Source organism: Hyla sarda, unplaced genomic scaffold (assembly GCF_029499605.1).
Source record: "Hyla sarda isolate aHylSar1 unplaced genomic scaffold, aHylSar1.hap1 scaffold_1721, whole genome shotgun sequence".
Lineage (NCBI taxonomy): Eukaryota > Metazoa > Chordata > Amphibia > Anura > Hylidae > Hyla > Hyla sarda.
This window is the reverse complement of record NW_026608362.1, coordinates 1-12,277: the sequence shown is the minus strand read 5'-3', so window position 1 is coordinate 12,277 and position 12,277 is coordinate 1. Positions and strand designations below refer to the sequence as shown.

The 12,277-nt window shown below is 46.1% G+C and overlaps 5 non-coding genes across 5 annotated transcripts; all 5 read left to right on the top strand.

Annotated features, from left to right (window-relative positions):
- Window positions 1-1,990: 1,990 nt before the first annotated feature.
- On the top strand, window positions 1,991-2,181 carry LOC130312688 (U2 spliceosomal RNA). The gene has a single exon (XR_008860782.1). It is a non-coding gene; the product is annotated as a U2 spliceosomal RNA (small nuclear RNA).
- A 2,094-nt stretch (window positions 2,182-4,275) lies between these two features.
- On the top strand, window positions 4,276-4,466 carry LOC130312721 (U2 spliceosomal RNA). Its single transcript, XR_008860812.1, has one exon. It is a non-coding gene; the product is annotated as a U2 spliceosomal RNA (small nuclear RNA).
- Window positions 4,467-6,560: 2,094 nt separating this feature from the next.
- LOC130312720 (U2 spliceosomal RNA) lies at window positions 6,561-6,751 on the top strand. Its single transcript, XR_008860811.1, has one exon. It is a non-coding gene; the product is annotated as a U2 spliceosomal RNA (small nuclear RNA).
- A 2,088-nt stretch (window positions 6,752-8,839) lies between these two features.
- LOC130312710 (U2 spliceosomal RNA) lies at window positions 8,840-9,030 on the top strand. The gene has a single exon (XR_008860803.1). It is a non-coding gene; the product is annotated as a U2 spliceosomal RNA (small nuclear RNA).
- Window positions 9,031-11,114: 2,084 nt separating this feature from the next.
- Window positions 11,115-11,305, top strand: LOC130312698 (U2 spliceosomal RNA). The gene has a single exon (XR_008860792.1). It is a non-coding gene; the product is annotated as a U2 spliceosomal RNA (small nuclear RNA).
- The last annotated feature ends 972 nt before the right edge of the window (window positions 11,306-12,277 follow it).

Below are 12,277 nucleotides of genomic sequence, written 5' to 3'. Positions count from 1 at the left end.
GTGGTGCTGCTGCTGCTTCTGCTGCTTCTGCTTCTGCTTGTGTCTGGCCCCTGTTGGAGCGTCCAGGCACAGGACTTCTGCTGCTGCTGACTAAATGGCCTCCTTAATTGGATCATTTGAGTAGCCAGCACACCTGTGCAGGTAGGGCATGACATGATAGGCAGCTGCCTTGATAGCGGGTGGGTGCTGAATGTTCCTAATTGACAAAATAAGATTAATGCTTATGAAGAAATATAAAATCTCATCCCTTCCCCAATATCGCGCCACACCCCTACCCCTTAATTCCCTGGTTGAACGTGATGGACATATGTCTTTTTTCGACCGTACTAACTATGTAACTATGTAACATAACATGGGGGGGGGGGGGGGGGGGGTCTCCTGGCTGTTCACACAGGTGTGTCATTGCTGTACATTGACCATGCATTGCTTCTGTGGTATTGCAAAGGCAAAGACAAATGCTTCCAGCCATCCATTGCACTAATGGATTGGTCATCAGCTGGCTGTCTATGTCCCGCATCAATATAGACCAAAGTACAGAGGGTTAGGCTATGCTATTGTGCACCTACCTGATGCATCAGAAGGTGCGAGGCCCTTGCTAAATTCTGTGCACAGACTTTGAGATCTATGCTTTAGACTGTATCTAAACCTGCTCCAACATGGACTGACATTCTGGCCTACTTTCAGCCGATGCGACTTGTCTGTCGCTGAACAGTCGCTTTTTATGTATTCAGCACCTATGTATAATGTTGTAAAAATGCTCTAGAAGCTAAAGTCGCAGAAATGTCACACATATTTGGCCTGCAACTTTCTGTGCGACAAATTCAGACAGGAAAAATCAGTATAAATCCTTAGAAAATTATCCCCCAGTGTCTCCATCTGCTGGCGGTATTGAATAAGCATTGCTGCACTGATGGGGTATGCATTAGACGAAAAAAAAGAAGAAAAAGAAGAATAATACGCCCAGAAAAGAGGCGAAAAGGAGAAAAACGTAAAAAAACGTGAAAAAAAAGTAAGAGGAAGAGAAGGGAAAAAAAGGTGGAAATGGGTTTAAAAGTGATTTCGGCGGAGAAATATATATATATATATATATATATATATATATATATATATATATATATATGCGCACACACACATAGATATAAACGTATTCTCCGTTGAGATATTGCAGCCGCTGCTGTGTCCAGGCCCAGGAGCCTTAGCACTGTGCTGTGATGTCACTCAATACCACTGACATCACTAGGTGTAAACAACATCTCTCCTTTGCTGTGTATGTGACTATGGAGCTGTTTGGTGATGTCGTCTATTACGGCCTTCATAGAAGCAACAGGAGATTGTTGCATCCATCTAGAACCCTCAGAACTACAGTGCTATGATGTCACTCACTTCCACAGGCCTTGCAGAGTGTAAACAACAACAACCCAGCTTTGTTGTGTATGTAACCAAAGGGATTTGTGATGTCACCTAGAACCTTCACAGCAGCGACAGCTTTATGAGGAGCATCAGCACTGCTCTGCCTGAGCAGAACCATCACCGCCATAGGTTGTCAAATAACCCGGATTTAACCCACACAGGTAAGTCCAATGGGGTGCAGGCATGTCCTCTATGCTTACAGCTTCCCGTGGGTGTTGGTTTGATACCGTTTGGGGACAGCCAAGGAGGCATCTGCAGGCAACAAAGGTAGGTGTGTGCTTGTGTGTGTGTTTCCTATGCAGATCCTAAGCCCAGTGTCACATGCAAGTAGGAGGAGTAAGAAGGGTTCCTGGCAAATCCGGGTTATGGATTGCATTTAAAAAGGCCCCGTGGGAGTGCAATGGGCCCCTGTCTTGCTGCTTAGCAATGATGGTATGGGTTTAGGTTCTGCTGTGTGTACTGGTGGTTGACTGCCCCCCAGCCCAGAGTGTGCATGGAAAATTGTCTGGCAGCCTCCCTGACAGCAAGCAGTGATAGTGCCCATGAAGGGGACCTTGTTGGGCCCGCCCCTTTCACGGTTATCGCTTCTCGGCCTTTTGGCTAAGATCAAGTGTAGTATCTGTTCTTATCAGTTTAATATCTGATACGTCCCCTATCTGGGGACCATATATTAAATGGATTTTTGAGAACGGGGGCCGATTTCGAAGCTTGCTTCCGTCGCCCTATGCATTGACCCGATATGGCAGTATCTTCGGGTACAGTGCACCACCCCCTTACAGGGTTAAAAAGAAAGATTCCTACTTTCATTGCTACCTGCTTGCTGGCTAGCCAGCTAGCCAGCCCTGTGGGCCTTGCTGCTGCTGCAGCCAAAAAACAAAAGGTGGTGCTGCTGCTGCTTCTGCTGCTTCTGCTTCTGCTTGTGTCTGGCCCCTGTTGGAGCGTCCAGGCACAGGACTTCTGCTGCTGCTGACTAAATGGCCTCCTTAATTGGATCATTTGAGTAGCCAGCACACCTGTGCAGGTAGGGCATGACATGATAGGCAGCTGCCTTGATAGCGGGTGGGTGCTGAATGTTCCTAATTGACAAAATAAGATTAATGCTTATGAAGAAATATAAAATCTCATCCCTTCCCCAATATCGCGCCACACCCCTACCCCTTAATTCCCTGGTTGAACGTGATGGACATATGTCTTTTTTCGACCGTACTAACTATGTAACTATGTAACATAACATGGGGGGGGGGGGGGGGGGGTCTCCTGGCTGTTCACACAGGTGTGTCATTGCTGTACATTGACCATGCATTGCTTCTGTGGTATTGCAAAGGCAAAGACAAATGCTTCCAGCCATCCATTGCACTAATGGATTGGTCATCAGCTGGCTGTCTATGTCCCGCATCAATATAGACCAAAGTACAGAGGGTTAGGCTATGCTATTGTGCACCTACCTGATGCATCAGAAGGTGCGAGGCCCTTGCTAAATTCTGTGCACAGACTTTGAGATCTATGCTTTAGACTGTATCTAAACCTGCTCCAACATGGACTGACATTCTGGCCTACTTTCAGCCGATGCGACTTGTCTGTCGCTGAACAGTCGCTTTTTATGTATTCAGCACCTATGTATAATGTTGTAAAAATGCTCTAGAAGCTAAAGTCGCAGAAATGTCACACATATTTGGCCTGCAACTTTCTGTGCGACAAATTCAGACAGGAAAAATCAGTATAAATCCTTAGAAAATTATCCCCCAGTGTCTCCATCTGCTGGCGGTATTGAATAAGCATTGCTGCACTGATGGGGTATGCATTAGACGAAAAAAAAGAAGAAAAAGAAGAATAATACGCCCAGAAAAGAGGCGAAAAGGAGAAAAACGTAAAAAAACGTGAAAAAAAAGTAAGAGGAAGAGAAGGGAAAAAAAGGTGGAAATGGGTTTAAAAGTGATTTCGGCGGAGAAATATATATATATATATATATATATATATATATATATATATATATGCGCACACACACACATAGATATAAACGTATTCTCCGTTGAGATATTGCAGCCGCTGCTGTGTCCAGGCCCAGGAGCCTTAGCACTGTGCTGTGATGTCACTCAATACCACTGACATCACTAGGTGTAAACAACATCTCTCCTTTGCTGTGTATGTGACTATGGAGCTGTTTGGTGATGTCGTCTATTACGGCCTTCATAGAAGCAACAGGAGATTGTTGCATCCATCTTGAACCCTCAGAACTACAGTGCTATGATGTCACTCACTTCCACAGGCCTTGCAGAGTGTAAACAACAACAACCCAGCTTTGTTGTGTATGTAACCAAAGGGATTTGTGATGTCACCTAGAACCTTCACAGCAGCGACAGCTTTATGAGGAGCATCAGCACTGCTCTGCCTGAGCAGAACCATCACCGCCATAGGTTGTCAAATAACCCGGATTTAACCCACACAGGTAAGTCCAATGGGGTGCAGGCATGTCCTCTATGCTTACAGCTTCCCGTGGGTGTTGGTTTGATACCGTTTGGGGACAGCCAAGGAGGCATCTGCAGGCAACAAAGGTAGGTGTGTGCTTGTGTGTGTGTTTCCTATGCAGATCCTAAGCCCAGTGTCACATGCAAGTAGGAGGAGTAAGAAGGGTTCCTGGCAAATCCGGGTTATGGATTGCATTTAAAAAGGCCCCGTGGGAGTGCAATGGGCCCCTGTCTTGCTGCTTAGCAATAATGGTATGGGTTTAGGTTCTGCTGTGTGTACTGGTGGTTGACTGCCCCCCAGCCCAGAGTGTGCATGGAAAATTGTCTGGCAGCCTCCCTGACAGCAAGCAGTGATAGTGCCCATGAAGGGGACCTTGTTGGGCCCGCCCCTTTCACGGTTATCGCTTCTCGGCCTTTTGGCTAAGATCAAGTGTAGTATCTGTTCTTATCAGTTTAATATCTGATACGTCCCCTATCTGGGGACCATATATTAAATGGATTTTTGAGAACGGGGGCCGATTTCGAAGCTTGCTTCCGTCGCCCTATGCATTGACCCGATATGGCAGTATCTTCGGGTACAGTGCACCACCCCCTTACAGGGTTAAAAAGAAAGATTCCTACTTTCATTGCTACCTGCTTGCTGGCTAGCCAGCTAGCCAGCCCTGTGGGCCTTGCTGCTGCTGCAGCCAAAAAACAAAAGGTGGTGCTGCTGCTGCTTCTGCTGCTTCTGCTTCTGCTTGTGTCTGGCCCCTGTTGGAGCGTCCAGGCACAGGACTTCTGCTGCTGCTGACTAAATGGCCTCCTTAATTGGATCATTTGAGTAGCCAGCACACCTGTGCAGGTAGGGCATGACATGATAGGCAGCTGCCTTGATAGCGGGTGGGTGCTGAATGTTCCTAATTGACAAAATAAGATTAATGCTTATGAAGAAATATAAAATCTCATCCCTTCCCCAATATCGCGCCACACCCCTACCCCTTAATTCCCTGGTTGAACGTGATGGACATATGTCTTTTTTCGACCGTACTAACTATGTAACTATGTAACATAACATGGGGGGGGGGGGGGGGGGGTGTCTCCTGGCTGTTCACACAGGTGTGTCATTGCTGTACATTGACCATGCATTGCTTCTGTGGTATTGCAAAGGCAAAGACAAATGCTTCCAGCCATCCATTGCACTAATGGATTGGTCATCAGCTGGCTGTCTATGTCCCGCATCAATATAGACCAAAGTACAGAGGGTTAGGCTATGCTATTGTGCACCTAACTGATGCATCAGAAGGTGCGAGGCCCTTGCTAAATTCTGTGCACAGACTTTGAGATCTATGCTTTAGACTGTATCTAAACCTGCTCCAACATGGACTGACATTCTGGCCTACTTTCAGCCGATGCGACTTGTCTGTCGCTGAACAGTCGCTTTTTATGTATTCAGCACCTATGTATAATGTTGTAAAAATGCTCTAGAAGCTAAAGTCGCAGAAATGTCACACATATTTGGCCTGCAACTTTCTGTGCGACAAATTCAGACAGGAAAAATCAGTATAAATCCTTAGAAAATTATCCCCCAGTGTCTCCATCTGCTGGCGGTATTGAATAAGCATTGCTGCACTGATGGGGTATGCATTAGACGAAAAAAAAGAAGAAAAAGAAGAATAATACGCCCAGAAAAGAGGCGAAAAGGAGAAAAACGTAAAAAAACGTGAAAAAAAAGTAAGAGGAAGAGAAGGGAAAAAAAGGTGGAAATGGGTTTAAAAGTGATTTCGGCGGAGAAATATATATATATATATATATATATATATATATATATATATACGCGCACACACACACATATATATAAACGTATTCTCCGTTGAGATATTGCAGCCGCTGCTGTGTCCAGGCCCAGGAGCCTTAGCACTGTGCTGTGATGTCACTCAATACCACTGACATCACTAGGTGTAAACAACATCTCTCCTTTGCTGTGTATGTGACTATGGAGCTGTTTGGTGATGTCGTCTATTATGGCCTTCATAGAAGCAACAGGAGATTGTTGCATCCATCTAGAACCCTCAGAACTACAGTGCTATGATGTCACTCACTTCCACAGGCCTTGCAGAGTGTAAACAACAACAACCCAGCTTTGTTGTGTATGTAACCATAGGGATTTGTGATGTCACCTAGAACCTTCACAGCAGCGACAGCTTTATGAGGAGCATCAGCACTGCTCTGCCTGAGCAGAACCATCACCGCCATAGGTTGTCAAATAACCCGGATTTAACCCACACAGGTAAGTCCAATGGGGTGCAGGCATGTCCTCTATGCTTACAGCTTCCCGTGGGTGTTGGTTTGATACCGTTTGGGGACAGCCAAGGAGGCATCTGCAGGCAACAAAGGTAGGTGTGTGCTTGTGTGTGTGTTTCCTATGCAGATCCTAAGCCCAGTGTCACATGCAAGTAGGAGGAGTAAGAAGGGTTCCTGGCAAATCCGGGTTATGGATTGCATTTAAAAAGGCCCCGTGGGAGTGCAATGGGCCCCTGTCTTGCTGCTTAGCAATAATGGTATGGGTTTAGGTTCTGCTGTGTGTACTGGTGGTTGACTGCCCCCCAGCCCAGAGTGTGCATGGAAAATTGTCTGGCAGCCTCCCTGACAGCAAGCAGTGATAGTGCCCATGAAGGGGACCTTGTTGGGCCCGCCCCTTTCACGGTTATCGCTTCTCGGCCTTTTGGCTAAGATCAAGTGTAGTATCTGTTCTTATCAGTTTAATATCTGATACGTCCCCTATCTGGGGACCATATATTAAATGGATTTTTGAGAACGGGGGCCGATTTCGAAGCTTGCTTCCGTCGCCCTATGCATTGACCCGATATGGCAGTATCTTCGGGTACAGTGCACCACCCCCTTACAGGGTTAAAAAGAAAGATTCCTACTTTCATTGCTACCTGCTTGCTGGCTAGCCAGCTAGCCAGCCCTGTGGGCCTTGCTGCTGCTGCAGCCAAAAAACAAAAGGTGGTGCTGCTGCTGCTTCTGCTGCTTCTGCTTCTGCTTGTGTCTGGCCCCTGTTGGAGCGTCCAGGCACAGGACTTCTGCTGCTGCTGACTAAATGGCCTCCTTAATTGGATCATTTGAGTAGCCAGCACACCTGTGCAGGTAGGGCATGACATGATAGGCAGCTGCCTTGATAGCGGGTGGGTGCTGAATGTTCCTAATTGACAAAATAAGATTAATGCTTATGAAGAAATATAAAATCTCATCCCTTCCCCAATATCGCGCCACACCCCTACCCCTTAATTCCCTGGTTGAACGTGATGGACATATGTCTTTTTTCGACCGTACTAACTATGTAACTATGTAACATAACATGGGGGGGGGTCTCCTGGCTGTTCACACAGGTGTGTCATTGCTGTACATTGACCATGCATTGCTTCTGTGGTATTGCAAAGGCAAAGACAAATGCTTCCAGCCATCCATTGCACTAATGGATTGGTCATCAGCTGGCTGTCTATGTCCCGCATCAATATAGACCAAAGTACAGAGGGTTAGGCTATGCTATTGTGCACCTACCTGATGCATCAGAAGGTGCGAGGCCCTTGCTAAATTCTGTGCACAGACTTTGAGATCTATGCTTTAGACTGTATCTAAACCTGCTCCAACATGGACTGACATTCTGGCCTACTTTCAGCCGATGCGACTTGTCTGTCGCTGAACAGTCGCTTTTTATGTATTCAGCACCTATGTATAATGTTGTAAAAATGCTCTAGAAGCTAAAGTCGCAGAAATGTCACACATATTTGGCCTGCAACTTTCTGTGCGACAAATTCAGACAGGAAAAATCAGTATAAATCCTTAGAAAATTATCCCCCAGTGTCTCCATCTGCTGGCGGTATTGAATAAGCATTGCTGCACTGATGGGGTATGCATTAGACGAAAAAAAAGAAGAAAAAGAAGAATAATACGCCCAGAAAAGAGGCGAAAAGGAGAAAAACGTAAAAAAACGTGAAAAAAAAGTAAGAGGAAGAGAAGGGAAAAAAAGGTGGAAATGGGTTTAAAAGTGATTTCGGCGGAGAAATATATATATATATATATATATATATATATATATATATATATATATATGCGCACACACACACATAGATATAAACGTATTCTCCGTTGAGATATTGCAGCCGCTGCTGTGTCCAGGCCCAGGAGCCTTAGCACTGTGCTGTGATGTCACTCAATACCACTGACATCACTAGGTGTAAACAACATCTCTCCTTTGCTGTGTATGTGACTATGGAGCTGTTTGGTGATGTCGTCTATTACGGCCTTCATAGAAGCAACAGGAGATTGTTGCATCCATCTTGAACCCTCAGAACTACAGTGCTATGATGTCACTCACTTCCACAGGCCTTGCAGAGTGTAAACAACAACAACCCAGCTTTGTTGTGTATGTAACCAAAGGGATTTGTGATGTCACCTAGAACCTTCACAGCAGCGACAGCTTTATGAGGAGCATCAGCACTGCTCTGCCTGAGCAGAACCATCACCGCCATAGGTTGTCAAATAACCCGGATTTAACCCACACAGGTAAGTCCAATGGGGTGCAGGCATGTCCTCTATGCTTACAGCTTCCCGTGGGTGTTGGTTTGATACCGTTTGGGGACAGCCAAGGAGGCATCTGCAGGCAACAAAGGTAGGTGTGTGCTTGTGTGTGTGTTTCCTATGCAGATCCTAAGCCCAGTGTCACATGCAAGTAGGAGGAGTAAGAAGGGTTCCTGGCAAATCCGGGTTATGGATTGCATTTAAAAAGGCCCCGTGGGAGTGCAATGGGCCCCTGTCTTGCTGCTTAGCAATAATGGTATGGGTTTAGGTTCTGCTGTGTGTACTGGTGGTTGACTGCCCCCCAGCCCAGAGTGTGCATGGAAAATTGTCTGGCAGCCTCCCTGACAGCAAGCAGTGATAGTGCCCATGAAGGGGACCTTGTTGGGCCCGCCCCTTTCACGGTTATCGCTTCTCGGCCTTTTGGCTAAGATCAAGTGTAGTATCTGTTCTTATCAGTTTAATATCTGATACGTCCCCTATCTGGGGACCATATATTAAATGGATTTTTGAGAACGGGGGCCGATTTCGAAGCTTGCTTCCGTCGCCCTATGCATTGACCCGATATGGCAGTATCTTCGGGTACAGTGCACCACCCCCTTACAGGGTTAAAAAGAAAGATTCCTACTTTCATTGCTACCTGCTTGCTGGCTAGCCAGCTAGCCAGCCCTGTGGGCCTTGCTGCTGCTGCAGCCAAAAAACAAAAGGTGGTGCTGCTGCTGCTTCTGCTGCTTCTGCTTCTGCTTGTGTCTGGCCCCTGTTGGAGCGTCCAGGCACAGGACTTCTGCTGCTGCTGACTAAATGGCCTCCTTAATTGGATCATTTGAGTAGCCAGCACACCTGTGCAGGTAGGGCATGACATGATAGGCAGCTGCCTTGATAGCGGGTGGGTGCTGAATGTTCCTAATTGACAAAATAAGATTAATGCTTATGAAGAAATATAAAATCTCATCCCTTCCCCAATATCGCGCCACACCCCTACCCCTTAATTCCCTGGTTGAACGTGATGGACATATGTCTTTTTTCGACCGTACTAACTATGTAACTATGTAACATAACATGGGGGGGGGTCTCCTGGCTGTTCACACAGGTGTGTCATTGCTGTACATTGACCATGCATTGCTTCTGTGGTATTGCAAAGGCAAAGACAAATGCTTCCAGCCATCCATTGCACTAATGGATTGGTCATCAGCTGGCTGTCTATGTCCCGCATCAATATAGACCAAAGTACAGAGGGTTAGGCTATGCTATTGTGCACCTACCTGATGCATCAGAAGGTGCGAGGCCCTTGCTAAATTCTGTGCACAGACTTTGAGATCTATGCTTTAGACTGTATCTAAACCTGCTCCAACATGGACTGACATTCTGGCCTACTTTCAGCCGATGCGACTTGTCTGTCGCTGAACAGTCGCTTTTTATGTATTCAGCACCTATGTATAATGTTGTAAAAATGCTCTAGAAGCTAAAGTCGCAGAAATGTCACACATATTTGGCCTGCAACTTTCTGTGCGACAAATTCAGACAGGAAAAATCAGTATAAATCCTTAGAAAATTATCCCCCAGTGTCTCCATCTGCTGGCGGTATTGAATAAGCATTGCTGCACTGATGGGGTATGCATTAGACGAAAAAAAAGAAGAAAAAGAAGAATAATACGCCCAGAAAAGAGGCGAAAAGGAGAAAACGTAAAAAAACGTGAAAAAAAAGTAAGAGGAAGAGAAGGGAAAAAAAGGTGGAAATGGGTTTAAAAGTGATTTCGGCGGAGAAATATATATATATATATATATATATATATATATATATATATATATATGCGCACACACACACATAGATATAAACGTATTCTCCGTTGAGATATTGCAGCCGCTGCTGTGTCCAGGCCCAGGAGCCTTAGCACTGTGCTGTGATGTCACTCAATACCACTGACATCACTAGGTGTAAACAACATCTCTCCTTTGCTGTGTATGTGACTATGGAGCTGTTTGGTGATGTCGTCTATTACGGCCTTCATAGAAGCAACAGGAGATTGTTGCATCCATCTTGAACCCTCAGAACTACAGTGCTATGATGTCACTCACTTCCACAGGCCTTGCAGAGTGTAAACAACAACAACCCAGCTTTGTTGTGTATGTAACCAAAGGGATTTGTGATGTCACCTAGAACCTTCACAGCAGCGACAGCTTTATGAGGAGCATCAGCACTGCTCTGCCTGAGCAGAACCATCACCGCCATAGGTTGTCAAATAACCCGGATTTAACCCACACAGGTAAGTCCAATGGGGTGCAGGCATGTCCTCTATGCTTACAGCTTCCCGTGGGTGTTGGTTTGATACCGTTTGGGGACAGCCAAGGAGGCATCTGCAGGCAACAAAGGTAGGTGTGTGCTTGTGTGTGTGTTTCCTATGCAGATCCTAAGCCCAGTGTCACATGCAAGTAGGAGGAGTAAGAAGGGTTCCTGGCAAATCCGGGTTATGGATTGCATTTAAAAAGGCCCCGTGGGAGTGCAATGGGCCCCTGTCTTGCTGCTTAGCAATAATGGTATGGGTTTAGGTTCTGCTGTGTGTACTGGTGGTTGACTGCCCCCAGCCCAGAGTGTGCATGGAAAATTGTCTGGCAGCCTCCCTGACAGCAAGCAGTGATAGTGCCCATGAAGGGGACCTTGTTGGGCCCGCCCCTTTCACGGTTATCGCTTCTCGGCCTTTTGGCTAAGATCAAGTGTAGTATCTGTTCTTATCAGTTTAATATCTGATACGTCCCCTATCTGGGGACCATATATTAAATGGATTTTTGAGAACGGGGGCCGATTTCGAAGCTTGCTTCCGTCGCCCTATGCATTGACCCGATATGGCAGTATCTTCGGGTACAGTGCACCACCCCCTTACAGGGTTTAAAAAGAAAGATTCCTACTTTCATTGCTACCTGCTTGCTGGCTAGCCAGCTAGCCAGCCCTGTGGGCCTTGCTGCTGCTGCAGCCAAAAAACAAAAGGTGGTGCTGCTGCTGCTTCTGCTGCTTCTGCTTCTGCTTGTGTCTGGCCCCTGTTGAGCGTCAGGCACAGGACTTCTGCTGCTGCTGACTAAATGGCCTCCTTAATTGGATCATTTGAGTAGCCAGCACACCTGTGCAGGTAGGGCATGACATGATAGGCAGCTGCCTTGATAGCGGGTGGGTGCTGAATGTTCCTAATTGACAAAATAAGATTAATGCTTATGAAGAAATATAAAATCTCATCCCTTCCCCAATATCGCGCCACACCCCTACCCCTTAATTCCCTGGTTGAACGTGATGGACATATGTCTTTTTTCGACCGTACTAACTATGTAACTATGTAACATAACATGGGGGGGGGGGGGGGGGTCTCCTGGCTGTTCACACAGGTGTGTCATTGCTGTACATTGACCATGCATTGCTTCTGTGGTATTGCAAAGGCAAAGACAAATGCTTCCAGCCATCCATTGCACTAATTGATTGGTCATCAGCTGGCTGTCTATGTCCCGCATCAATATAGACCAAAGTACAGAGGGTTAGGCTATGCTATTGTGCACCTACCTGATGCATCAGAAGGTGCGAGGCCCTTGCTAAATTCTGTGCACAGACTTTGAGATCTATGCTTTAGACTGTATCTAAACCTGCTCCAACATGGACTGACATTCTGGCCTACTTTCAGCCGATGCGACTTGTCTGTCGCTGAACAGTCGCTTTTTATGTATTCAGCACCTATGTATAATGTTGTAAAATGCTCTAGAAGCTAAAGTCGCAGAAATGTCACACATATTTGGCCTGCAACTTTCTGTGCGACAAATTCAGACAGGAAAAATCAGTATAAATCCTTAGAAAATTATCCCCCAGT